This window comes from Mustela nivalis (genome assembly GCF_964662115.1).
Source record: "Mustela nivalis genome assembly, contig: HAP1_SCAFFOLD_813, whole genome shotgun sequence".
In the NCBI taxonomy this organism is placed as follows: domain Eukaryota; kingdom Metazoa; phylum Chordata; class Mammalia; order Carnivora; family Mustelidae; genus Mustela; species Mustela nivalis.
In genome coordinates this window covers 132,773-160,219 of record NW_028135851.1, presented here as the reverse complement: position 1 = coordinate 160,219, position 27,447 = coordinate 132,773, and the positions used below count along the sequence as shown (strand labels likewise).

Below are 27,447 nucleotides of genomic sequence, written 5' to 3'. Positions count from 1 at the left end.
AGAAAAAAAAAAAATCCTAAAATTCTTATGGAACTACAAAAGACCCCAGATAGCCATTGTTCCTGAGAAGGAATAAACCTAGAAGCACCCCAATTCCTGATTTCAAACTTTATCACAAGCTATAATAATCAAAACTATATGGTATTGACCTAAACACACACACACAGCACTGGGGGTTATAAGCAACCAATGAATTATTGAACACTACATCAAAAACTAATGCTACTCAAACATAATTAGAAAAGAAAAAACGTAAGAAACGGAAACAGAACTGAGGATTGAGAAATAATAGTAACACATATGATCAACTAATATTTGACAAGGGAGCTAAGAATACTCAATGGGGGAAAAGAGAGTCTTTCTCACCAATGGTGCTGACAAAACTGGATATTCACATGCAAAAAAGAATGAAACTGTACCCCTTTTTCTTCTACTCAGAAAAATTAACTCAAAATGAATTAGACTTAAGTATAAAACCAAAACCATAAAACTACTAGAAGAAAACATAACAATGTCCTCGACATTTGCCTTGGCAACGATTTTTTTAATGTGACACCAAAAGACAAACAACGAAAGCCAAAATAATTAAAAGGGACTATATTCTCTATATTCTCTGCCCAGCAAAAGAAATAATCAACAACATGAAAAGACATCTACAGACTGGGAGAAAAAAAAAAATCACAAACCACCTATCTGTTAAGGGATGAAATCTGAAATAGATAATGAATTCATACAACTCAATAGCCAAAAAGAAAAAAAAAATGTGGATTTTAAAAATGGGCAAGGCTCTTGAATAGACATTTTCCAAAGACATACAAATGGCCAATGGATCCATGAAAAGATTCCTAACATCACTAATTATCAGGGAAATACAAATCAAAACCACAATGAGATGTCACGTCACACCTGTTAGAATAGTTGTTATCAGGAGCGCCTGGGTGGCTCAGTGGGTTAAGGCCTCTGCCTTCAGCTCAGGTCATGGTCCCAGGGTCCTGGGATCGAGCCCCGCCTCGGGCTCTCTGCTCGGTGGGGAGCCTGCTTCCCTCTCTCTCTCTGCCTGTCTCTCTGCCTACTTGTGATCTCTGTCTGTTAAATAAATAAAATCTTTAAAAAAAAAAAAAAGAATAGTTGTTATCAAAAAGAGATAACAAGGGTTGCTGAGGTGGTGGGCAAAAGGGAATCCTGTGCCCTCTTGCTGGGAATGCAGACTGGTGCAGCCACTGTGGAAAACAGAATGGAGGTTTACAGACAGTCAGAACTACCATACGATCTAGCAGTGGTACTTCTGGACTTCATTACTGAAGGAAATAAAATCATTATCTCAAAGGAGTATCTTCACTCCTATTTTTATTGCAACATTAACAACAGAAAAGACATGGAAACAACCTAACTGCCCATGGACAGATAAATGGCTAAAGAAAAGATGGTGTATATATGATATGTATAATGAAATATTATTTAGCCATAAAAAGGGGGAAATCCTGCCTTTTGTGACACTGATAGGCCCTGAGGGCCTTATGCTAAGTGAAGTCAGTCAGACAGAGAAAGACAAATATTGTATGCCCTCACCTGTATGTGAAATCTAAAAAGCGAAGTCACAGAAATAGTGAGTAGGACAGTGATTGCCAGGGGCTAGAAAGTGGAGGAAATGGGAGATGTTGGTCAAAGTTTACAAAATTCCAGTGATAAAATGAGTAAGTTCTGGGACTCCGTACAGCATGGTGACTATAACTAACATTCTGTACTATACACTTGAAAGTTATTAAGAGAATAGATCTTAAATGTCATGACCACCAAAAAAAAAAAGGTAATTATAAGAGATAATAGTTATGTTAACTAAACTTTTTGTAATCATTTTGCAACATATTCCTACAAATCATCATGTTGTGCATCTTAAACTCAGTGTTGTAGATCAATAATATCTCAGTAAAGCTGGGGGTAATAAGACTCATGGATAAAAGTGGACAAGGGAAATAGGTATTTCTAAATTGAGTGCAAAATGTTACCGAGCTCTCCGGTAACTAAACCAAAAAGAAAAAATGAAGAGCTGCGTATTAACTATCAGGAGAGAGAGACTACATTCTACTAAATCTAAGTGAGAGTCATCATGTGGAAAAAACGGAAAGAAATATTAATATGGCCACCATTTCTTCTCTACCAACCCTCAATGAAAGCAGAAGACAAAAATCCATGGGTCTTAGGATATTTGCAAATGACATATCCAATAAAGGGTTAGTACCCAAAACTTACTTATTTAAAAAACTTACACAACTCAACACCAAAAAACCCCAAATAATGTAATTTAAAAATGGGAAGAGGACACAAACAGACATTTTCCAAAGGTATACAGATGGCCCACCGACACATGAAAAGATGCTCAACATCACTGATCATCAGGGAAATGCAAATCCAAACTACAATGAGATACCACCTCACACCAATCAGAATGGCTAAAATCAAAAACACAAGACACAAGTGTTGGTGAAGATGTGGAGATAAAGAAACCCTCTTGCACTGCTAGTGGGAATGCAAACTGGTGTAGCCACTATACAAGACATAGGGAGATTCCTCACAAAGTTAAAAATAGAACTACCTGTCAATCCAGCAATCACACTACTGAGTATTTACCCCCCAAATACAAAAACAGTAAATCCAAGGGATACATGTACCTCTCTGTTTACAGTAGCATTCATCATAATAGCCAAATTATGGAAGCAGCCCAGTGTCCATTAGATAGATGAATGGATAAAGAAGGTGTGTGTGTGTGTTCTGCATGTGTACACACACACACACACACACACACACACACAATGGAATATTATTTAGCCATAAAGAAGAGTGAAATCTTGCCACGTCATCATGTATGGAGCTAGACAGTATTATGCTAAGTGAAAAAAAGTCCATCAAAGAAACACAAATACCATATGATCTCACTCATCTGCGGAATTTAAGAAACAAAACAAATGAGGAAAGAAAAAGGTAGAGAGAGATTGACAAACCAAGAAACAGGCTCTTAACTATAGAGAACAAACTGATGGTTACCAGAAGTAGGTAGGGAGGTAGGTAGGGTAAGGCATAGAGGAAATAGGTGATGGGGTTTAAAGAGTACATTTATCATGATGACCACCATTGTCGAATCACTATACTTCACACCGCAAACTAACATAAGACTGTATGTTATCTATACTGGAATTAAAATTAAAAACTTAATAAATAAAAAGAAATTTCAATCCACAGTTCTCATAGGGCTGAGACTCTTAAACCCAGAACACACACCAGAATGAACAACTCTCCTCACCTCTACCAGAGGCTTTTGCTTTAGCAGAATCCAGTCACCTGTAGTTTTAACACCTTCTTAAGGAAACCTCCATTACAAGCCATTATCTTAAATCAGAGTTCTACGGAGACATCTATACACGGACAATGCATTATCATCCATGTGTATACAACTGAGTGATCTAATAGGACACAAGGTGAGAGGAGAGGTTGCCAAAGCAAGCTTTGCCACAGAATATTAAAAACACCGATTCCTGGGCCCTATGAGAGGCTCACTGAATCAGACTGTGTGTGGATGTGAACCAGGAATATGTATTTTAATGAGTGCCCCAAGTGAGCCTAGGTTGAAAGCCAGATGTGTTAACTAGTGCATTAGACTAGTGATTCTCAAACTATACCCTACAATTCATCGGAAGGTTTGTTCAAACACCAGACGGCTGAGTGCTGACCTGCGGAGTTTCTGATTCTGTAGGTCTGCAAGGGGCAGCCATCTTGCACTTAGTAACAAGTTCTCAAGTGATGCTAGTGGGGCTGCACCAGAGACTACACTTTGAGAACCACTCATGAGACTGTTCCTTTAATCTATCACTTCCCTCAAATGGCCTTTGATACAACTGGAAAGTAGACAACTCAGGACTGCGGTCTCTGCTAAGTGCCTAAAGTCTAAGTGTTCAGGGCTGTTGAATAAAAACCAGTCTCATGTGTTTTTGATACAAGAAATAAAAAGCAAATTTGGTCTTTTCTTTAAAAAGAAATAACATTGTAATCCAAACAGAGAGCAATTTTGCCTATTCAATTGTGAGGATTTCCAGAAATTTTCTTAGGAAGGAGCCTTTGCATTCTTCAATAAAGACTAATTTAAACTCCATGGGTCAGTGAGGAAAAGATCTGAGTTCAGGTGTTGCCCTTTATAAATCTTGGACATGAACAAACACTTACTGAAGCTAAGAACATGTCATTTTGAGCAGGACTTAATCCCAGTGTGAGTCCACAAGAATAAGAGAGCTGCAAAATGTACCCAGCATACCATTATACGAACTGACCCACGGAATGAAGGGATTTAATGCTGTCCATCTGAACGGTGAAAGGTGTTTGCCAAAACCAACAGTTATCATGTGGACAAAGTCAACAGCAAGGTTTCCTTTAAGAAAAGGACCAGCCAACACGTCTGAGGCATTTTAAATTCATTTCCTGGTCAGAAGCACAAGATCACACCACGATAAAGGAAATAGCTGGTTCATAGAAAGGTTTAAGTTATTAGTCATAAATTTAAAAGAAGGCAGAGGGATGTGGACACAGATAGGTTTTAGATCACTTGGAAATGGAATTGGATCCATCTAAAAGATAATTCCTATACACTACATGATTCTCAGGGCGGCTATAATAACCCTTTTAAATCCTCAAGTCTAAAATCTTTGAGATCAATCAGTTCAACCCAAGAACCATTTCATTAGGATCAAAAGCCTTGGTTAAGTCAATAAATCACACAAATGGTCATAAACGGACTTCTGAATAAAGATGACATCAGCCCCAACTCCTTGATACGTCTCCACCCAATTTCCGGTTAAAAAGACGAGCAAAAACCTCAACATGGCCTCAAAACCAAGAATAATGGCCTGCCATTAATAATAATAACAGGGGCCCCTGGGTGGCTCAGTCCTTAGGCATCTGCCTTCGGCCTGGTATCCCAGAATCCTGGGATCGATCCCTACCTCGGACTCCCTGCTCAGCGGGAAGCCTGCTTCTCCCTCTCCCACTCCCCCTGCTTTGTTCCCTGTCTCTCTCTGTCAAACAAATAAAATCTTTAAAAATAATGATGATGTGGGGCACCTGGGTGGCTCAGTAGGTTAAGCCTCTGCCTTCGGCTCAGGTCATGATCCCGGGGTCCTGGGATCGAGCCCCGCATCGGGCTCTCTGCTCTGCAGGGAGCCTGCTTCCTCCTCTCTCTCTGCCTGCCTCTCTGCCTACTTGTGATCTCTGTCAGATAAATAAAGAAAAAATCTTAAAAAAAAAAATAATGATGATGATGATGATGATGATACCCAGCAGTGATATCTACTAAGTACAGTGTATTATCTATGAAGTACAGTGAAGGTGGGGCTGAGTTAAAAGCAGTGAATGTCCACTGTAACACTTCATTTGTTGATAAAGAACAATTAAAAGCGAGAAGGCTCAGACCTCCTCCACTCTACGTCCTCTTCCAGAATAAAGGGTGGGTACCAAAGAAAACAGTGAGGAACAGCCCTATGTGACGCAGCTCTGCTTTCTGAAATAATCATGTAGCAATCCATTATTTCCCCCTTTCTCCTATCACCCTCGGAAATCCTGTGCAAGGAACTTTTTTGGTTAAGTCAGTAGGCAGGTCCAGGGCCTCCCGAATATGGGAGAATGCAAGTCTGTTCTAAAGAGATCTGGGTACAGGAAGAATTCTAACATGCAGTTGGTCTGTCTGTACACCCGAGAATGCAAGTCTGTACTAAAGAGATCTGGGTACAGGAAGAATTCTAACATGCAGTTGGTCTGTCTGTACACCCGAGGCTCTTAGCACTGATTTGTAACTCGGTAAAGAATGGGCCGAGCTCTAAATGGGGAGACTTCTTTGGGGCATGGAGCCAGGGTTTTCTCCTGGGTCAGAAGTCAAGGTAGGGGGCTTCGGTGGCGAGGTAGGGGAGGGGGGTGGTCATTCTTGCCAATGGTGCCACTTGCTCACTGCATAAGAGCACATGGCTAGGTGGGAGGGGCAGGGCTGGAATCCAGCAAGCACCCTCCCACTCACTGTGGAGCTGTGCCTGCCCAAAAGAAAAGGCCTTCTGAAACCAGCAGAGCTACACAGCGAGTAACAGGGGTTGGTTTCAAAGTCAGTCCAAAGTCAGGGTCTGCACTGTCCAATACGATGGTCATGCGTAATACACGAACAGTGCAAAAATAGAACATTTCCATCACTGCAGAAATTTCTATTGGACATGCTGGCGTGCTGTCCACAAACACTGTGAAGTGGAAAAAAGCTCTGTTACTTTCTAATTAAAACAGAAGCGGGATAATTCTCTTCTACAAAATGTAGTTTTTCAGAGAGTTCTGTCCTTCTGGAGTCAGAATGAAATCTAGCTACAACCAAGTAGGCATTAAGGCAGTGATGATAAGATCACAGCCGATTAACGATTTCTGTTCACTGTTTCCCAATTTTTCATACTTTAAAGTCAAATACATGGAAACACAGAGCGGTCCTAAGTAAATCCCTTAAAAGGAAGAGGGTTATAATTACATATTCGTCTATATTCCTCTATTATGCTATCCTTGTAAAATTCCCTTGAGCAATCAACTTCTTATCTTACTTTTAAGCCACCCCACACTGCACACGCCACAGTAAATCACTGTAATACTAGAGTATGTATTGTAGCTATTTTAAGACAAAACACACTTATTTTTACCAGACAATATTCATTGTGTGTCAAAGTTAATCCAGAATATATTTCAGAAAGATCTTTTAAAATGGAGTCACACAATATCAATGGGAGAATAGTGAGGATAAATGCAAGTCAATATCTATCAGCTTCTGAGAGCTTAATAGGTGGGCATCCCTTTTTAAATTTTATTTATTTTTTTAAATTGCTTTTCAGTGTTCCAGAATTCATTGTTTATGCACCATACCCAGTGCTCCATGCAGTACATGCCCTCCTTAATACCCACCACCAGGCTCATCCATTCCCCCCACCCCCCCACCAAAACCCACAGTTTGTTTCTCAGAGTCCACAGTCTTTCATGGCTTGTCTCCCCCTCCGATTTCCCCCAACTCACTTTTCTTCTCCATCTTCTAATGTCCTCCATGCTATTCCTTACGCTCCACAAATAAATGAAACCATATGATAACTGACTGTCTCTGCTTGACTTATTTCACTCAGCATAATCTCCTCCAGTCCCGTCCATGTTGCTACAAAAGTTGGGTATTCGTCCTTTCTGATGGAGGCATAATACTCCATAGTGTATATGGGCCACATCTTCCTTATCCATTCATCTGTTCAAGGGCATCTTGGTTCTTTCCACAGTTTGGCGACTGTGACCATTGCTGTTATGAACATCGGGGTACAGATGGCCCTTCTTCTCATCTGTATCTTTGGGATAAATACCCAATAGTGCAATTGCAGGGTTATAGGGAAGCTCTATTTTTAATTTCTTAAGGAATCTCCACACTGTTTTCAAAACTGACTGCACCAACTTGCATTCCCACCAATAGTGTAAGAGGGTTCCCCTTTCTCCACATCCTCTCCAACACATGTTGTTTACTATCTTGTTAATTTGGCCATTCTAACTGGTGTAAGGTGGTATCCCAATGTAGTTTTTTGTTTGTTTGTTTGTTTTAAAGATTTTATTCATTTATCTGACAGAGATCACAAGTAGGCAGAGGCAGGCAGAGAGAGAGAGGGAAGCAGGCTCCCTGCCGAACAGACAGCCCAACATGGGGCTCAATCCCAGGACCCTGAGATCATGACCTGAGCCCGAAGGCAGCGGCTTTAACCCACTGAGCCACTCAGGTGCCCTGTCAATGTGGTTTTTATTTGAATCTCCCCAACAGTTAGTGATGATGAACATTTTTTCATGTGTCTGTTAGCCATTTGTATGTCTTCTTTGGAGAAGTGTCTGTTCATATCTTCTGCCCATTTTTTGATGTGATTATCTGTTTTGTGTGTGTTGAGTTTGAGGAGTTCTTTATAGATCTTGGATATCAGCCCTTTGTCTGGACTGTCATTTGTGAATATTTTCTTCCATTCCGTGGGTTGTCTCTTTGTTTTGTTGACTGTCTCCTTTGCTGTAGAGAAGCTTTTCATCTTGATGAAGTCCCAAAAGTTCATTTTTGCTTTTGTTTCCTCTGCCTTTGGAGACCTATCTTCAAAGAAGTTGCTGTGGCCAGTGTCAAAGAGGTTACTGCCTATATTCTCCTCTAGGATTCTGTTAGATTCCTGCCTCATGTTGAAGTCTTTTATCCATTTCGAGTTTATCTTTGATATGGTGTAAGAGAATGGTCAAGTTTCATTCTTCTACACATACCTGCCCAATTTTCCCAGCACCATTTATTGAAGAAACCATCTTTTTCCACTATTTTTTCCTGCTTTGTCGAAGATTATTTGACCATAAAGTTGAGGGTCCATACATATCTGGGCTCTCTACTCTGTTCCACTGGTCTATGTGTCTGTTTTTGTGCCAGTAGGTGGGTATCCTCTTATCCCTAATTGAAGGTAAATAAACCTGAGGATCTAAAACCATAAATACACATAGGATTTTTCCTGCCAAGGGTAACAGGGCAAAGCAATTCAAATTGTCAGTAAAAGAAGAATATAAGGACCAGGCGAATTTGCATGCCTAGATCAGAAACTCTGGAAATCCAAGCAGGTCATCAGGAGCCCATTTTGAAATCTTGGAATACTCCAAGGTAGAAGAGTGTTCACAGGTGCACACTCACATCTCAAGTGCTGATTCAGAGAAACGTTGGCCTAAGTGCAAAAAGCAGGATGGCACACAAATCACCCTAGCGCCCATCCTCCGGGGAAACCTAACATAAAATTTGCTTAGTGGGAAGTGCCTTTGAAAGTGCAGGCATCTCTGAGAAAGCCTAGTCGAGTTTCCCTACTTAAAAGGACAAGTTCCTTCTGTTTTGGGGGGATGGAGGAAGGTGAACTATTATTTGGAATTCAGTGACTACAAAGTGGTGGCAGCAATGACAGAATGAGCCGAGTCCCCCAGGTTTCTGTACAACTTGGTATGACCGGGAGCTTCTTTCCTTCCCTCCCAAGAGCACCATCCGTCTGAAATCATCTGTCTGGGAGCCCGCAAATGAAAACTAAATCAGTCTTTATGGGAATGAAGGCAAGATGTGAGCCACAAATCTTCATTATCTCCCAACACCTCTGATTGTACTTCAGGTTCTCGTGGCTCACAGAAGCAAGACTGTAATGGAAACCAGAATTGGACTAAGCAATAATCCAAAAGTAACAATGTATTTACAGGTACCTGTAAACATTGTGCCGACTGTGGTTTTTATACAGTGTCCTTGTATTTTTAGTCGTGTCACAATCCGATTAATGATTCCAATAAAGTTTATCCCAACAAGTCAGACTTAGGAGGAAATGGCCAATTCATCACTCCATGAAGACATAATCAAGGCTCTATCATACACTCCATAGACAGCTGACACAGTTCTTTGTGCCCATAAACATCTGTAAAGCATATGACTTGAAAACCTTCACCTTCCAATGATAGTAACAGTCACCAGTTTTGGCCAACACTGACTCTGTAAGACATTTCTCCCCACCCATCCTAGTCCTCAAATGGCCATATCTATGAACTAAAGTTTGCTTCACTCTTATTCTCTCTTTTGTACCTTCAGCTTTGTTCTCTCCTCCATTTCCAGCCCTCAGAATAAAAACATACTATAATTCACATTTTTAACAGAAGAAAACTCCCTTGACCCCAGCTACGACTTCTTCCTCTCTCCCCACCCCCCACTTTGCTCCTTCCCTCCACCACCCTCTCTGTTTAAGGCCAAGAACACTGAAATAACAGATTGTGTTCACTGCCTTTGCATCCTTCAATGATGCACCATGGCTTCTTCTCTCACCAACTCAAAATTTTGAGAAAAGATCACTTTCCTCTAAATAAGGACATTTCTCTGTCTTCATCTTACTTGACCCTTTAGTGGCATTTTACACTGTCAGTCACTGTCTTTTTAAAGTGGCCCTACTCATGGAACCATACTCCCTTGATTCTTAACCAACTTTCTGACAGCTCTCTCTCAGCCATCTTTGCAAGATCCTCTTCCTCTGCTGATCTGGAAATGTTGGTGCACCCCTGAGTTCTCTGTCTGGCTCTTTTCTATTCTCCTTCTGCTCCCTCTTCTTAGACCACTTATTCATACCAATGGATCCCACAGATTTTTGCAGGCTGATGGTTCTTAACTATACATCCCCATTCTAGAACATTCTCCCACACTTCAACTGGCCTATATATAATTTAAGGACCTCACATTTTAAAATATTCCAAATCCACTTATTATTTTCCCACGTTGAACATGCCACTAAATCCTATTGACAACACTTTCCAATAGATTCTAATCCACTCTCTCTCCTCTGTTGCCCAGTGTCCCTTACTTAGTTCAGATCATCTTCCCAGGACAATTGCAGGAATCTCTATCACTAATCTTACTGCACTTCTCTGCCCCTCTCCAACTTAACCTGCCATTGTAGGTTCAGATCTACCTGAAAAGCTTGTGGAAATCCTTTCAATTGTTAAAAATTGAGACGGAAGAGACAAACTTAGATTCATCTCCATACTCCACAAGACCTCTCATAATCTGGCCTCTACCTCATGCGTGAGCAAGTCTTCCATTATTTACCAACGGAACTACTTGATGTTCCTAGAACACACCATATTATTTCAAGCCTTTTCATATCTATTTTCATGGATTAAAATGCCCTCTTCCACGACTAAAATGCAAAGTAAGCTCCTCTTTATCTTTTGTCGCCAAATCCCAGCAGTCTCCAGTCTCCTTCTTAGCCACACACTCAGACATATCACTGCCAGCAGAGAGTTGTGTATCCTCATATATGTCGTCATCCCTGCACCTTGCACACAAGAGATAAGAGCCCCCACACTAAACTATTTATGACACAGCTGCTGGACTTTGTGCTCCTTGAGGACATAATCAGCACCATAATTATCTTGTTATACTAATGCCCAGTGCACCTGACACACAGTCCTCAATAAAGGCTTGTGGAACAACTAAAGGAAAAATGAATAAGGATACCCAGCCATGAGAAATGAAGAACGAACTAAAGAACTGGTCTACCCCAAAGCGCAAAGTACTTAACCACTACTTAACTATATGTCCTAGCCAGTGGATCTCATTCATTCATTCATTCATTCATTCGTTCATACAACAAACACTTATTCAGCACCCACGATACACAAAAGGCCATACCACACAAGAAACAACGTGCCAGTAACAGAGTCTTAGCTTTCTCAAGTCACTGCAACCCCCGACAATACAAGAGCCTTCCTGGTCAATCCCACACTTCCCAACTGTCACTAGGAAGACAAAAGAAAAAACACACACGAATTGGTAGAAAGATGACCCTATGCTGGTTAAGCATTATACCTAACCTTCTTTAACATATCCCTAAGCTCATTCCTTCTTCCTTAACACACTCACCTGCTTCGTTCATCATGAATTTGGAGTTCACCATTGTCCATATGAACATCTGCATTACAAATTCCATATTAAGCCAATTCTATTTCTAAACGTTACAGCCTCAACATGAAAAACATTCCCAAATAATTTGGCTTTATCCAACCCATACCTCCAAGCAATAACAAAGACAAATCAACATGAAAAAAATTTGCAGTGGTCTAAGGTGATAGATCTTTATACCACATAAACAAATACAGCTTCTATGAAAAATAAAGCTTTAACAGACCTAAAAGAAAACACAGTAGAACACTTATGTAATTGTAGAGAAAGGGGAGGCTATTTTAGCATAATTCCAAAGCAAAAGCCATACAAGATCGATAGAGGTGACTAAACATTTAAAGCTTCTTTATATTAGAAAAAAAAAAAGGAAATGCACACTGGAAAGTGTTTTACATCATATGAACACATTACTATCTTAAAAGTTTTAAAAGAACTATGTATGATATACAGTTTAGACAAATAAAAAGAAACCTATAAATGACCATCCTAAGAGAAAAACAATTGATAAACATGAATGAAAATTTACAAGAGAAATACAAATGGTCCTCATTAAGGATAAGAAAATGTTATAATTCACCTTTCAAAGAAATGGTCAAAGAACACTCAGTTTTAATTAAGTATGGCACTTTCAAATACCGTGATCACAAGTTTCAATATGAACAATCATCCTGATCCTGCAGGAGGACTCTAGCAACGTCTATCAAAAACCAAACAAGCATGCTCTTTGACCTAGCAATTCTGCCTCAAGATATTTGTCTTGGGGAAATAATCAGTGGCCTATGCTAAGACAACTATATGAGGACATCTATTACAACATTGTAACAGAGAAACTGAAAGTAAACTTAAGGCTCCAAAGAAGGGGATTATCTAAGTAAAAAACATATTTGAAGGATAACACATGTCCTACAGTTAAAAAGTCCCACTTTAGACTTCCTTGCCAGGAATACAAAGAACAAATTACCCTCAATACACTCCCAGTACAAAATCATCTAAAACCGCTGAGTATTTGTATACATATGCGTCACATAAACACATACACCTACACCTGCCTTCATAAATGCCTAGTCAAGCTGGCCAAAAGAGTAATGAATCTCTTGGAAAGCCAAAATGTGTTAAGAAATCAGTCAATGTGAAAGAACACTGAACCGAGTAACCAGGTACACCCCAATCCTGGGTGACTGCTAATTTTGACTTTCACTGGCAGAAAGCAAGTAAAAAGTAGGAAGTCAAAAACCTCTGCAGAAACTGGGGACATCCCACTCACAACCCCTAAATCCCCTAAATTTAGGGGAAAAGATATACTGACCCTCATCACATAGGAAGCACGTAAGGAAATAGAACTGGCTCAGACTTGAACATAAGCAGGAAAGAGTCTCCCCTGCGAATTTGCATCCAGATACATGCCCTTAATACTGGGGAGGCTTGAATCCACACAATCCATGCAGACACTCAAAAGATCTCAAGCTGAACATTAAACTGAAGCGAACAGGACCCCAAAGTGCCTTCAAGGCATCTAGTAGAAGCAAATGCAAGATTTTTCTGAACTGATTCACTTTGAGTTCTCGAAGAATTCCCAAAGAAAAAGTTCCTAGAAATGTGAGGTCACGTTAAAAATTTTAAAAAAAGAAAATCGCAAAACACATGAGGAAGTAAGCCAACACATACAAGAATCATTAAGAATAACAAACAGAGTTGGACCTACAAAATCTACAGATAATGGAATTATTTAATACATTCTATAAAATAAAAACGTTTATGGGCAGCTGGGTGGCTCAGTCAGTTAAGTGTCTGCCTCTCTTGCTGTCCCTCCCCCTTACTTGTGTGCTCTCTCTCTAATAAGTAAAATTAAAAAAAAAAATTTGATATGTTCCTAAAATTTAAAAAAAGGCAGTATATTGTGCTCCAAGGTCATTTTTTAAAAAATTTTATTTATTTATTTGACAGGCAGAGATCACAAGTAGGCAAAGAGGCAGGCAGAGAGAAAAGGGGGAGCAGGCTCCCCACTGAGCAGAGAGCCCGATATGGGGCTCGATCCCAGGACCCTGAGATCACAATCTGAGCCGAAGGCAGAGGCTTAACCAAATGAGCCACCCAGGTGCCCCTCTAGGGTCATTTTTATAAGAAGTGTCAGTTTACAGACACATGTATGTACTTTGAAGAGCTGGTTTTAAAAATTGTTAGTGTATGTTTATTTTAAGTGGAAAAATTTGTCAATTTTTGGTTTATGCTTTTTAATCTTTTCCAGGGATTCTGAATTATGTATGTATCATTTTTATAGCAAGTTACCTAAACTTCTAAAAACAATGCTGAACATATGTATTCGAGTATATGAAAAAACATACCAAAATGTCAACAGTCAATATTTCTAGTTTATAAGAATTTGAATGATTTTTACCTATAGTTTCTAATCCACAATCACACAAGTATAGATACAAATATAGATAAATTATATGTATAAATACAGAAGGAAACAGGTGGTATTTTAAAACATATACAGTGGCTTTACAAGAATGTTATCACTACATGACCTATAATTTTTATATTTTACAAATTCATTTTTTATTGTTAATATTGTTTACATTTTACACATTTCCTTTTGTTGTTTCAAGATTCAGAAAAAAATTAACATGTGCCTATGAATACACAAGTGAGCCAGTTGGTCTCAGAATTCTGGATAGAATTTTGTGTAAGAAAACCCCATTTTAAAATTATCAAAATTGAGAACCAACATGCAGCACATCCACACATTTACATACAATGTTTTCAGAGGGTTACACTGTTATGAGAAAGTGTTGTCTTTAAATGTTAGAATTTTAAAGCCCACAACCAAAATAGGTGCAGATCTCATGAGCCATCTGCAGAAGGATAACAGGCAGAAATAACAGAATGCTAGCAGTGGCTGTCCCTGGTGGTACAGTTTCCTTCTTACATTAAGCTCAGGGGAGAGAGAGAACAAGAGGGCCAGTCAGGGTTTCTCAATGTTGACACACATCTGGCCCCCATTTTTGAGTCCTGGGAATCAGAGCAGTGCAAACAAGAGAACTAGGAAAATAAGACAGGAAATAAACCACCTATCTTAAAACACATTAAAATTTAGAATTATTGGCACTTAGAGGGGCAAAGTCAACATTGACCAGGGCCTTTCAACATAAGGAGGAAAAACCAATGTGACTAAGGAAAAAGGGCATAGCTAATAATGCGTGGCAGCTGCCACTTCTCTTTAATGCCATCACAATCCACATTAGATGCACGATTTGTGTGCTGGCATAGAGTATCTTTAACCTAAAAACCAGATTTTAATCTCTTATTTATTCAGGAATCAACATTCTAACTATAGGCAACATACTTTGATGAGACTTTAAATATGCATTATTATTAGCAAATGAGAGGAATACCTCACGTTGCCTGGTTGAGTTTACACAAAAGGTCATGACTCCCCCTTTCTACAAGCAGATCCCTAATCAAAGGACAGGAATACAAAGTCTCAGAACAAAACTTTTAATTTATTCTATCCAGTCTTCGTCTGATCTCTAAAGGACTGATTCTGCTGTGCCTTCCAAATTCGCAGCAGACCTGATGTATAAACATCGAACCATCAAAGACAGTTCAAGAGAGCACTCTGCTTCCAGAAACATTACAAGGAAAAACTAAGAGCTTCTACACCTGCAAATAATAAACTTCAAAGACAACCCCAAACTAGCCTGGCATTTATCACTAATGTGCCTAAGTGTATGTGTGTATACTCAAATCGACCAACTATAGTTTACCTAGTCTTCTTTAGCTCTGAGTTCTTACATAGTGTCCTCAAACTTCTAAGTGTGCTGTTCATAAAATTAATAGCATCTCCCAAATGGAAGGAAATGTCTAGTCCAGTTCTGCCTCTTATCCGATGCTTTAATTGTGCCTACATTCTCCAGTAGCTGCAGGAAACTTCCAATGATGGGAAGATCACTACTTTCCAAGGCCATCCATGAAATCCTCAAGCAGGTTGCTTCCTAGAAATTCTCTCTTAGATGTAGTTCAAGTCATTCTGACTGAGAAGCCCATGCACGGGACCCAGCCGCTCTTCTGTAGTTAAACTGAATCTCATCCTTCAAACACATGAAGGTGTAGCAGACAGATGAACCTAGCGGTCACGTCACCCATTTCTTTCTTTTTGTCATTTCTCACGATGCGTTTCACACTCTCCACTCAAAGCACAGCAGTTCTCAAAGGGTGACAGCTAAAATACCTGACAGTACAGCACCCTTACTGGATGGTTCTACCTAAGCCAAGAGATGGGGAAACAAACTTGTCATTTGCACATGTGTTAATTTTCACATGTGAGGTGTACAGAGAACACACTGCAATGAAAGAAAGTCTACACATTGGTGTAACAGCCGCTTCAAACGTCCCCACTTCAGAAACTGCTACTACTATGAAACGGAGAATTATAAAAATTAAAGTTCTGAAATCTGCTGTTTCTCAAAGAAAATGTGGTCCACCAATAAAGTCTGCTTAAAAATGCAAAGTCCTGGATCCTTCCCAGGTTGCATGAATCAGAATGTCTGTGAGAGGGCCTGGGACTTTGAGTTTTATAAAATATAGTCTCTGGTGATTACCACACAATGTAACGGGTGAGCACCAGCGGTGTACCCCACAATGGCTACACTGCTGTTGCCTTACCACACACACATCTCCCTGGCCCTCTCCCTCCAACTCCTGGCAGTCCACAAAGGCAGAAACAAAATGACCAGTACCATCTCACCTGCTTTCAGTTGATGGCTCAACTGGGATTAGAACCAAGTAATAGTAATTACTTCTTTTAGCTCTAGTCCAAGCTTGTCCCTAAAAAGGAGAACAGCCAGTCTGTGAGGTAGGAGGAGAAGGAGGAGAGGGGCTGAGTATTAGATGGGGCTAAATTTGGGCAAACAGCCTAAAGCAATTATCCACACTTGATCCTTGGAGGTAAGCAGTAAAAAGCTGAGAAACTGTTCAATGCGGAGGAAGCTGCCAGAACAGGAGAGAAGGGAGAAAATCCCAAGCAACATGAAGGGGAATTCCTGTGACTGTACAGGACACACTAGCTGGCTTCAGCCCATGGCTCTGTGAAGGTTCTGTTGTTTCACTCTTAGAACGTTGTCGAGTACTCTTGATTTCAAATGAAGCTTTATGCGATTTAGAAAGCATTTTCCCCCAGGTAAGCAAACTCAAAATCAAAGTCTGCATTTGCTGCAACTCGAACCAAAATCCAAAGGTCCCTTTTATATGCAGGGATGAGGATCAAAGTCATTTCCTCGAATATCAAGGAGAAATCCTAACCCTGAACACAAACTGTGCCCATCACAATTCTTTCTGATGTTCTGGGTCCTCGTTTTTCAAACTACACTTCACTCTCCTGCCAAACACAGACGCAAACTGCAGACAAAGCATCCTACCACAAAACTAAATCTGAAAATGCCTGGGACCAACAATTCCACAAGAAAGGGGGTGAAAAGTCCAAACCCGAAATGGTAAGTGTAGTAACGATGATCTTTTACCATGTGGTAAAAGATGAATCCAATTAATGTTACCTTAAAAAGAATTTCAGCAGCTCCTCTCTTTTCTGTTATAACTGCCCAGGATAGGCCTCAGAAGCCGGCAGTTTGGTGGAGACATTTTCTGACCAATGTACTACTTCACCCTGTGTGGACTCTATGACCCAAGCGTTAGTGGATTCCATAATCTGTCAAACATTTACAATTACAAGGGGATCAATAAAAATGGAATTGTCCTATGGTTGCTTTCTAGATTGCTCCGATTCCAAAGTAACAAAGAGAAAGAAAAAAAAAATAGTGACCCTTAAAATTACATTCTGTTAAATCATGAGACTGGAAGGGACCTTAAAGATTATCTGTTAAATCCCTTGGCCGTCCACTCCCTCTTCCAAACAAGTCATTATCAAGGGTAATTTCAGCATATTCAATAGTCTGACCTCTCTGCTTAGCTCCTCATTACTCAGAGTCGCCCGGTGACACTTCCAAATCCCCCTTCTAACTGGAACTGGACATTCATACAGCTGTTTTCACTCACATACAATATATCTGCCCTTGGATGTCAAGTTCCCAGCTTCCCACCCTGTCCAATAAAAAGGCCACGGTCTACCCCCTCAGCTTACCACATACCAGCTTGCTACCTCTCGGGCTCTTTTCTGCCCTTTCAAACCCCAATTCGGATTAAACTCCAAACTGCCTGTTCTGTTCCCGTTCACAGCCTCCAGGGGTCCCATGGAGAAAACATGATGAAGATGTCACTGCTAACTGATGTGTTCTAATCTCAGCAGAGCCCACAACAGCGCCATTAGTGCTGTCACTTCTCTCTGCTCTCTTCCATTTCTCGTGGTACTTCTTCTAAGTCTTTAATTCTCTCAAATAAGCTCCATAACTTTCACATCCATCGTGAGAAATCAGTAAGCGTCAGGCAAGAACCCCCTTTAAGTTCTGTCCTTCCCCTCCTGCTCCCCCCTACTGCCCATCACTTGAATAATCTGGGCCATTATTTTCACATATCTTCTCTGGTTTACATACCACACACAGCCTAGACCTACACCTACACCTCTCAGTGAAATCTTTTATGAACCTCCTCCCCACCCAGATTAATTGCTACCTGTTCTTTACTGCCTCTGAAACTTACACATACTTCAGATTACACGGTGACCATTTGGCTGGTGGCACCAACATGAACACCTACAGGACCAGGGATCATACACCAATGAAGTATCTAGCAAAAATAGATCTTAAATGTGCATGATGATACAGAAACCATTTTCACTAGAACCAATCATAACGATGCTCACCACCTTACCTTTTAAAACCCTGCACCAAATAAAATGCAGAGGAAACCAAGTTCATTTAGCCAAAGGCACACAATGTCAGGGCCTTCGTTTTCCTTCCTTCTACTTCTTGAGGTGAAAAAGCTAAGGAATACGTCTGTGGGTATTTTCATAGCCTACCTGTGGTTCACAGACTGGTCCACGTTCACTCTACCCTCAGTGGGACAGACGCTTAAAGCACACAGATGCACACTTCGCCGATTACAAGGAAAGGATGCAGTGTTGAGTTGAACTCACTGTTACTCAACACGTACCAAAAATATTTTGTGAGAAGTAACATTCACAGACAAGACCTTGAAAGGTACTGCGCCCACTGTTCCACAAGGAATGTGGAAGGCCTATGCTTGGACAGAGCCACGCCAGCAAAGCGCTACCTGTCTGAATTATCTTGCCTTGACTCCCATAGAACTGCTTTTCTGAGATAAGCTTTGGCATTATGCCCTTGACCCATATTGAGCAACATTATTTTTTTTAACCCCACTGTTACATTCATTATGAAGACTGTGTTTGGAGACACTGTTAATTATACTAACATAGCTAATGTTTCGAGAACCCTAAATCTTCTCTCCTCCCAGGACCAAGAAGTGTTGGGTCCTCTCTTTAGTCCTGATGCTCACAGGTTATCTGGATCATAGAGCTGATCGTGTTCTCTCTTCGTGTCAACTACTAGGAAGAAGAGTGAAATGTCAAGTTCTTTCCTAATACGTGGGTAGGACCCCTCAGGGGGACCCTCCGTCATGGTCTTTGCTTAAATTCACACTCTCTTTCTCTCTCTGCATTTCCTTCCTGTGCATATTAAACTTCTTTTTCCTCAGGAGGAAAATGTACAAAGAACCAACACAGTATTTTCAGTTAGCTCCCACCTCTACAGTTTGTCAGTATTCTAAAGACAAGGCCTCCCTTCTCACTCATTTTGTAGCTCCAGAGTCTAATAAGCAATCATTTATTGCCAAATTGAATTACATCGTGTGATTACTTCCAGTTATGGCTGAAATGGTAAACCACCTCCTTCTTAAGGAAGGTCATTTCATTTCCTCAGAAGAATAAAAGTGGCCTCTGTCCTTAATACCAATGGCATCTAGAAGGCATTATGGAGACAACCTTCAGGAAAACACAGTAAACAAGTACAGGTATAAACACTACATAATTTTTAGTTATTTCCTATCCATTTTTAGAATACTTGTTCCATTTGTTAGTAGTTAACCAGTTCTTCTGTAGAAGCCTACTAACCAGGAATATTCCACAATCAGTTAATACAGTGAATGCAGTTAAACCCAAAATATGTTATGGCATATTAAAATCTGTATATTCAAAGGGTAAAGGATCAAGAGAAACCTCAAGAAAATGTTCTCTGTTAGAATATCTAACTGTGGGGGAGTGAAAATATTAACACAAAGGGATGAAGTATATCCACTAGTGAGGGCAGATCAGTGTCATCCAGGACTGATTATTATTAAAGCTTGCAAATCCGAGTTCTGCAAATCCACATTTATACAAGTTTCGATCTTTAAATTTTTCTGAAATTCAGCTGGCAGTACTGTGAAGTGTTATCATTGTTTTGGGAAGCAATTTAATAATTTCTCCTCACTAGTCATAAAAATCATCTCTACTTTTTGAGACCTAACTAGGAATCTGCTCTAAAGAAACTATTCAAGGGGTACCTGGGTGGTGTAGTTGGTTAGGCCTCCGACTCTTGGTTTAAATGATCAGGTCTGATCTCAGGGTCTTGGGATCAAGCTCTTCATGGGGCTCCACACTCAGCATGGAGTCCACTTCTCTCCCTCCTTCCCTCTGTTCCCCTCCCGTGTGCATGCGTGATCTCGCCTTAAAAAAATAAATCTTAAAAAAAAAATCATCTGAAATGCAGAAAAAGCCATGCATACAAAGGTGTTCACTGAAGTGAGAGGTAGAGCTACTGCTGGAATTAAGGTCACCTCTAATTAGGATATATTATTAATACAAAGGACAGGATATTCATTGTACTCAATAAGATACTGACCCTATAAAATGTATCAAGAAATTAGAAGGAAATATCTCATATAAAGTTGACAACTGCTATCTCCAGGTGATAACTGTAACTTGTTTTTACCTTCTTTATATTGAGAAATGAGAAAATGAGAAATGAGAAAACTAAATGTCCAAAAACAGGACAATGGTCAAATGAACAACAGTTTAACAACTTAATCCAAATGAATTACTATTAGGCTATTAAAAAATATAATGATTCAGCCCATATGGCCACATCTAACAGTAAACAGAAAATGGTCAGCAAAGGCACAAAAACAGACATATAGATCAACAGAATAAAAGAGCCCACATATGCTTATATGGTCAATGAATCTACAACAAAGGAGGCAAGAATGTACAATGGAGAAAGTATCTTCAACAAATGGTACTGGGAAAACTGGACAGCTACATGCAAAAAATGAAATGGACCACCTTCTTATAGCATACATAAAATAAACTCAAAATAAACACCTAAATGTGAGACCTGAAACCATAAATTTCCTAGAAAGAAACATGGGCAGTAATCTCTTCCAAATCAGTCATAGAAACATTTTTCTAGCTATGTCTCCTGAGGCAAGGAGACTTAATCAAAATAAAAAAGCTTCTGCATGGAAAATGAAACAATCAACAAAACAAAAGACAATCTACTGACTGGGAGATGATATTTACAAATGACATATCTGATTAAAGGATTAGTATCCAAACTATAAAAAGAACTTCTACAACTCAAACCCCCAAAATCAAGTAATCCAATTTTAAAAGTAGGCAGAAGATATGAATAGACATTTTCCCAAAGAATAAAAATAGACACATGAAAAGATGCTCAACATCACTCATCATGAGGGAAATGCAAATCAAAAGTATAATGAAATATTACCTCATACCTGTTTGGATGGCTAAAATTGAGAACACAAGAAATAGTGTTGGCAAGGCTCTGGAGAAAAAGGAACCCTCATGCACTGTTGGTGGGAATGCAAATTGGTGGAAAACTGTATGAAGTTCCTCAAAAAATTAAAAACAGAACAACCCTATGATCCAGTAACTCTACTGTGCATTTCCTCAAAGAAAACAAAAACACAGATTCAAAGATGGATGCTTTCTATGTTCATTGCAGCGTAATTTACAATAGCCGCAATATGGAAGCAACCCAAATGTCCATACCTAGATGAATGAATAAAGATATGGTGTACACACAAACACCACACACACACACACACACACACACACACACACACACACAGTCACTCAACCATAAAAAGAATGCAATCTTGCCATTTGTAACATGAATCGATCTAGAGGGTATAATGCTAAGTGAAATAAGTCAGATGGTCACATGATTTCACTCATATGTGGAATTTAAAAAACAAGCAAACAAAAAAGAGACCAAAAACAAAATAAAAGAAAACAAAAACCCAGACTCGTGATTATAGAGAACTGATGGTCACCAGAGGGGAGGTAGGTGGGGGGACAGGTGAAATAGGTGAATCGGATTAAGAGTACACTTATTGTGATGAGCAAGGAGTCATGCAGAGAATTGTTCAATCATTTTGTTGTATCCCTGAAACTAATATAACACTGTATATTACACTTGAATTAAAAAAAAATTAACTTTTTAAAAAAAGAAATGGTCAGTAGAAACAAAAACACATTTGTTAACTCTAGGTAGAAGTAGGCCATAAAATAGACCACAGTGGAAATAGGCCATAAAATTAACATGATTAAATGAAAAATATACTACATTAGGGAACTGCAAACATGAGTGGGTTTGTTTATTTAAATATTGCCATAATGCAGTGGTTTCATAATGTCTGGTTTATAGTTACTGTAAAATTATTTATTTATTTGTTTAGAAATTGGAAGGGGAGGTGAACCATGAGAGACTATGGACTCTGAAAAACAATCTGAGGGTTTCGAAGGGGCGGAGGGGTGAGAGGTTGGGAGAACCAGGTGGTGGGTATTAGAGAGAGCACAGATTGCATGGAGCACTGGGTGTGGTGCAAAAACAATGAATACTGCTACACTGAAAAGAAATAAAAAATTTAAAAATATATATATATATTTAGACATGAAACCTGAGCTGATTCTTGCTCCTAGAGAAGGTGTTCAACAAGGTCCCTAATTCCTGGAGCAAATAAGAATTTGTGATTTGTGGTCTTCCACTTTGAGGTGGCTAAATGCTTGAAGAGTTGCCAAGATTCCATTTCCCAAGGTCATGGTGACAAAGCAGCTCTGCTTGAGGGTTGACATTCCCTTGAACAAGCAGAGACGTTCAAGTGATGCTCCTAAATCTGAAGATAAAATTCCTCCAGGGAGCTTTAGATTTCTGTCTATACAACTTCAATCCTTGAGCTATCCAGAATGCCTTTCCTTAGAACACTAGGTAGTACATGAGAACCCCCTGTGCCTCTTCCTGGCTTTGTCTGCCTTGAACTTAACCTAACTCCATGACTCCAAACCCTTCTGATTCACTTATTTCTAGTACTAGCCTTAAGCAATACCTGTGCCTATTACCTGCCTGGATTTATGCCCAACCTGTATCCCAAACACCACCTACATGACCTGCCCCTGCTTTGTCCCAGATCAGGAGCCCTGAGGTCCTGGCCCGGTTTCCACATAGTTTCAGCTTAAAGAGAAGATAATTCAACAACAAATAAAGGAATATGAGCAGATGGAAAAAAAAAAAAAAATCATTGAAATACCCACAGCTACCCAAACTTCTTGAATAAATATTATGAATGAGGAATTAGATAAAGCGCAAACAGAAAAACCATGTTGTCTTGTCTTTTTTTTTCAAGTACATTTTACTCAAAAATAAGAACAAGTGAAATAAAGCACTCCTAAGTAAAATAATGACTTAAAACTTTGAAATTACAAAAAACTCCACTTTAATCAACTGATTTAATATGCGTGTAAGAAAAATAGAGTCATCAAGTACTTTTCTTCTGTTTCTCTAAGACCCATTCTTTATCAAATATTCTTTAATTAAACTTGGAATAGTCATTAAATAGTCATTAAAACTGAATTAGTCTTCTACATGATTCCTTAGCCCTTTAAATCTCTTTGAAATAACCTCATTCACTGTTTAATGGGACTTGGATACTGCACATTTCCCCCAAAGCAACTACTCAGAAAATAAACTGAAGGAAGATAATGATTTTTCACCTTCATAGACTCTCAAAGGTTAAAAAAAGAAAAATTTAACTTCAGGTATGCACGAACCGCAAACCAGGATGGTAAAGCCGTAAGGATCTGCTCAGGAAAGTCCTAATCTCTGCCCACCGGTCCCTGTGGCCGAGAGAAGCACTAACTGTGCCATCCTATGAGCCTGGCCTTACAATACAGGTAAGGATGTAAGTACCCGGAGTTCTGCATTTAGCTGGAACCTGTCAGGCTAAATTAGCTTGATGACACGGGGTCATCAGGTCTTTGAACATTAAACAGCCAGAGCAAAGTCGAAAATAAAAAGTACAGAGTCACAGAAGATGACAAGAATGATTAGTGCAAACCGATTCTAGTAGACAATGCTACATTAGTTTCACGTGTATGACACAGTGATTCAACTCCTCTCTAGGTTCTGCTCTGCTCACAAGGGTAGCTACCATCTGGCACCTCACAACGCCATTCCAGTATCACTAACTCTACTCCCTATGCTGGACCTTTTATTCCCATGACTGACTCATTCCTTAACTGGAAGCCCGTATCTCCCACTCCCCCCAACCCTGACCCCCACCCACCGCTTCACTCACTTTACCCATCCCCCAACCTCCTTCTCTCTGGCAACCACCAGTTGGTTCTCTGAATTTATAGGGCCAATCCTGCTTTTTTTCCATTTGTTTTTTAGATTCTGCTTCTGCATGGAATCAAGGTGCCTGTCTTTCTCAGTCTGACCAAGGCCTCTGTTTCAAGATAAGGGCATAAAGGCCTGGAAAGTGTGGGGACAATCAAAGGCCCCACAGGCAGTGGTGACAATATGGGCACTTGACTCCTGATCTCGCATCTGTCTCTTTTAGTTTCAAACTTATTAATTTCCAATTTAAAATATTAAAACAAAAACAAAAACAAAAACCGCTTCACACAGATTTAGAACAGGTAAGGGGAAAACCCTAAAAATCCTACTATGGAGAAAAAAAAAAATCTTCACAGCAATAATTCCTAATTCCATTCTTGGAAACAAACAAAAAAAAGCCACTGAGAAGTTATGAAACACTCACCCAGTCGTGTGGTCCTCACTTACCAAAACTTAATTTCAGTGTTTAACTTTCTTCCAGATTATGCATACCTACTGAATTGGTAATAACACGATATAAGTATTTTTTAATCCAACCAAAACTACACCTACATATCCAGGCAGGGCTTTATACAGTTCCTAATGCAGAGCAAGCCTTCAATAAATACCAGCTGTTTTTAGCAATACACAAAATTGCTATAACATATACTTACTTACACCTATCTCCCCAAAATAGCCTTTCTATTCCCACCTGAATTTCATTAAGTGGGGGAAGAAAAGTCACAAATAGGAAGGCCCACTAAGTATCACAAAAAATTGCCAACTCATCAGACCAAAAGGCCCGCCTTCCATCCGTCATTCACTTCTAGTACTCTATTTCGCTTCTGTTACTCAATTCTTCCATGACTCTACAGTCCCATGTGCACACAACCCACCACAGCCCTGCAGAGTTAACCCCTTCTCACTCTGCAGATCTAATCAAATGTCACTTCTCCAGGGAAATCCTGATTCACTCCAAAGTCAGATAAGATTCCCCATTTAATCTCTTTTGAAACTCCCTGTTCTTTTTCCCTTCTAATACTCACCATATTTTGTAAGCATATATTTGAGTGACCATTTGGTCAACAGCCCCCTTCCCACTAGACTCCATGCTTCATGCCTCCAGTGATAATGACTGCTTTATGTACCACTTCATTCCCAGCTACCAGCACAGGAACTGGTATTGTATATAATAAAGACATGTTGAATAGTGAATGGCCCTAATTCCACATAGGACAGCAAAAGACCAGATCATGGTTTTCAAAATTTCTGAGTTATGACCAGCACTTTTTAATGAAAATGAACAGGCCATAATAGAAAATACAGGAACAAAAAGTGTTACAGTTTTGAGTTTGTAGTTAAGCTGCATGAAACTTGTTTTATTCACATATATAACCATTGCTAACCTTGGGACATGGTTAAAAAAAAAAAAAAAAAAAAAGTTGAAAGCCACCAAACCAGATATCCCAATACAACTCCTCCCAATTCCCATTAAAATGCTCAAGAAGGTGCACAAAATGCCAAAAATCGGCAACAGTACTAGAACAAGAAGGGGAAGCCAAAAATCAAGTCATTATTTCCACTATACTCTTTGAAAGATAGATATGCAGCACATTCTTAGACCACATAAATCTGAAAGATACACACTGCATCTTCTGAACTTCAACAGGACAGATGCTCTGATGAATACAGAGAAAATCCTGAGTCTAACTCAGGAATGCAGAAGAATGCAATATTCATCCATGGGCCACATAAATATGAGGACATTCCCCAACTACACAGGAGACACCCTTCCAGCCAGCTAAAGCAAGGGGCCTCATGGTCCCAAGAGCTAATGAGGGTCAAAAACAGGCAGATACAAAATACAGTGGCAGATTTTATTACAGAATAGAAGACAAAAATCTGAAGTCTATTCTTATAATTTAGTAGGTAAAACATATATAAATTTACATATAAATGTACAATGGAAATTGGAAAGGGAAAAGAAGGCAAGAATAATTAAAGCATACTAAATTCTTTGTTGTGCAGGGACGTGGGATCAACGTAATTTAGTTCTTTGACTTTGGAACCAGAGAAACCCAGGTTTAGGAATGTATTTGGAAAAGGGAGGCAACCAGTTGTAAAACTGGAAACTAGACTTGGCCACTACTATGGCCACTACTATGGCCACTATGTAGTACATACTACAGATGTACTGAACCAACAATGCACAGAAAGAGAAAATAAAGGCAGAAAGCATAATAATAGATTGAACCACACAAAACCTGCCATTTTTGTAGGTCAGGAGCAACCAACTATCAAGTTCACACGACAACCTATCAACAATGAAAATAATAAAAGCGAACACATTCAGTATGCCAAACATATTTAAACTATTAATGCAGGATTTGTGTGTTGTTTCTTTACAAACAGAAGTCTGTAGGCTTAAAGACATTATGTAATTTATGTAAGCCCAAATGACTAAATATTGGTGGGGAAAGACATGCTACTACTTCGTACTCAAGCCATGGTATCTTTCATAACAAAGAGAAAAAAAGTTAAGGGTAAGAGTTAGGTTCAAACATGTTGGTTGTAACAATAAACGTAAAAACCATACATTTCTTGTAAGAGGTATGTTAAAACAAAATCCAACTGAATGTTCATAGGCAAAAATATATTAAATAAAAGGACACTGAAAGTTTAAAATCAGAAAGGATGAGTGAAGTCTTTTCAGACAAAGACAAAAAGCAGATTGGTAATATAGTAATATAAAATAATCCTCTGTGTATTTGGAAAAAAGTAGTAGTTCCAAATGCACAGAGGATTATTTTTTATTAATAAACACTTCATAAAGGCCCAATAGGAATCATTATTGAATATTATGCTAACACACAAGAAGTGCTATAAAGAAATAGACAAAAGCCCATGTGTAGAGACTAAAGGCTCATTATCAGTCTATGACAACTCTAGTACAGAACCAGGGCATAGAAAATGTGAATAATATTATAATGGCTGAATTAATAAACCTATCTGTACTTGTCACATAGAGAAAATACTGCATTTTCCAAGCATCACAAAACCCTCAGCTGACCAGAAACAGAAACTGTACAAAACTCATTTAGTTACAGGATAAAAGACGTTTATGCCAAAGTTTACATGTATACAATAAAGCAATAATTGGCCACGTCATATTGAGCCACCAGTAGTGTTCCTGATGAAGTCAGGTATTAGCAAGAATGTTTACTGCGCCTGTATTGTTTTACATTTTCACAGCGTTTTTCTGAGCACAAAACAGAATTTAAGCTAGGTCCGTTAAAAATATTGCAACTT

The 27,447-nt window shown here is 39.3% G+C and overlaps 1 protein-coding gene across 6 annotated transcripts in view; it reads right to left on the bottom strand.

The window, feature by feature from the left end:
- Nucleotides 1-27,447, bottom strand: part of LPAR1 (lysophosphatidic acid receptor 1) — a 214,929-nt gene that overhangs the window by 91,371 nt on the left and 96,111 nt on the right. The window contains exons 1-2 of one of the 6 annotated variants that reach the window (XM_082750175.1): nt 20,027-21,882; nt 16,263-16,342 (exon numbers count right to left, since the gene is read on the bottom strand). The exons of the other annotated variants lie outside the window; for them this stretch is intronic. The gene's annotated coding sequence lies outside the window, so the exon portion shown is untranslated. Of the gene's footprint in view, nt 1-16,262; nt 16,343-20,026; nt 21,883-27,447 lie in introns of those variants that run through there. 6 annotated transcript variants of the gene reach the window in all.